Source organism: Schistocerca serialis, chromosome 12 (genome assembly GCF_023864345.2).
Source record: "Schistocerca serialis cubense isolate TAMUIC-IGC-003099 chromosome 12, iqSchSeri2.2, whole genome shotgun sequence".
Lineage (NCBI taxonomy): Eukaryota > Metazoa > Arthropoda > Insecta > Orthoptera > Acrididae > Schistocerca > Schistocerca serialis.
Genome location: NC_064649.1, coordinates 124,786,916 through 124,789,302, shown reverse-complemented (window position 1 = coordinate 124,789,302; position 2,387 = coordinate 124,786,916).

Genomic DNA, 2,387 nt, shown 5'->3' with positions numbered 1-2,387 from the left:
ACATTATACGAACTGCTCTCGATTAATTTATTCCAGTGGATATTTTATCGCATTCTTGACTGCTTGGAATAAATGTGGTAGCCAAATAAATTAAAAGCTTTCAACTATAGAGTGTTTCTTTTATTCCGCCCCATATGCATTAAATTTTATCAAAAGTTTATCGGGTTGTAAAGAAGATAAATTCATAGTTATAATTGATCTGTTTAAAGTTTGCTTGAGAGTAATTATGTTTTTACAATAACGTTTACGGTTGTTCTGGTGCTCAGGAAACTATTATATGAGCTGTTCTATTCGGTGAATGAAAATTTGATTTTGATTACACCGCTCATTCGGAATGATACTTTAACGTTATCCCCCTCCCCAATGGGGCACGTCAGACGGGTGTGGGGGGGGGAGAACGAATCGAGAAGAAAGAACCGCTGCGAGGAGAAAACATTTTCATTTGATGTTGTCTGCTTTCTGAAATATGACAGAAGTTTGTAACAAATCGAAATTCATTTTATTTTATTTGTTTATAATTTTATTTTATTGCGAGTTCCGTTGATCCTGATAGCAATGGAGTTGCAAGGATGTGGAACGAGTCAATATTTTTACAATGTTAACGATACAGCAGCACACAATATGGTTAATTCATGACAAGACTCATAGTAACAACATGAGACACTAGAAGAAATAAAAACTAATTATGTACATCAGAATTAACATTTATGTGTACACATTCAGATTAAGAATATCAAAGTATTGCAACAATGTAACATTAATAACAACGAAAACAATCAATGATTGATAAAATAATTTTTTATCTATCCAATATGTAATGATTTTTAAGAACGACCGAAGAGTTTGGCGAATGCACTGCACGTTCCGCACGGATATCACACATTGCACACGGTGCGAAAAAAAAAAGAAAATCTATGTGAGTGAGTTACTTGGCCAGAATGCAATTAAAGTGCGTCCACATAATGCATTTCTCTTCAGTTCAACTTTGCACATGCGCCAGCATTTCCAGAAGCGCAACTACGCTTGCACATTTGTGAACGCCTCATTTCCTCAAAATGGAGGCTGTACGTAACAGTGCATTGCTACCCGGGTTCGGTATGAATCTATTGCTTTGTTTAGCACGTGGTGCCCATGTGCGTTTCGTAGTGTAGTGTGCTGATGTTATGCTTTAACGCGATTTATGTCCGGTAATGTCTGTTGACCCCAAAGAAAGAAATCTGCATGTATTGAGTGTTACAGACAAGGACACGTCACATGGAATAAATCTTTAAAGATTATATTAATAAATATTTGCGGTTCTGTCATGAGCGTCAAGTATTCGAACATGTTACTGTAAAGAGTAAGATAAGTCTCGAAGTAGGAAATCAGAGAAAAAAAAAAGCTTATAAATGTATGAAAGGTGCATTTGAATACTTTGGACTTCGAGGATGTTAACCTCTACATAATGTGTATTGAACGAAGTTACGCAAACAGCATTTCATAAAATCAGAATGACGTATTAATAATTAATTAATTACTAACAACCTCCATTAAGTAGGTGTTTGTTGTGGTCTTCAGTCGAAAGACTGGTTTGATGCAGCTCTCCATATTACTATATCCTGTGCAAGCTTCTTCATCTCACAGTACCTACTGCAATCTACATCCTTCTGAAGCTCCCCTTGCCGGCCGGTGTGGCCGAGCGGTTCTAGGCGCTTCAGTCTGGAACCGCGCGACCGCTACGGTCGCAGGTTCGAATCATGCCTCGGGCATTGATGTGTGTGATGTCCTTAGGTTAGTTAGGTTTAAGTAGTTCTAAGTTCTAGGGGACTGATGACCTCAGATGTCAAGACCCATAGTGCTCAGAGCCATTTGAACCTTCTGAATCTGTTTAGTGTATTCATCTCTTGGTCTCCCTCTACGATTTTTACCCCCCACTCTGCCCTCCAATACTAAATTGGTGATCCCTTGATGCCTCAGAATATGCCCTACCAAACGATCCCTTCTTCTAGTCAAGTTGTGCCACAAATTTCTCTTCTCTCCAATTCTAATCAATACCTCTTATGTGATCTACTCATCTCATCTTCAGCATTCTTCTGCAGCACCACATTTCGAATGCTTCTATTCTCTTCTTGTCTAAACTATTTATCGCCCACGCTTCACTTCCATACATGGCTACACTCCATACAGATACTTTCAGAAACGACTTCCTGACACTTAAATCTATACTCGATGTTAACAAATTTCTCTTCTTCAGAAACGCTTGCCATTGCCAGTCTACATTTTATATCATCTTTACTTCGAAAGTAGGTATGGTATTGTATTTCTCAATTTCAGAAGTAATCGCTGAAATGAGTTATTTTGAAATGCGAAATAAATTGCTCAAACAGATGTACAAGTCGCTGGTTGCC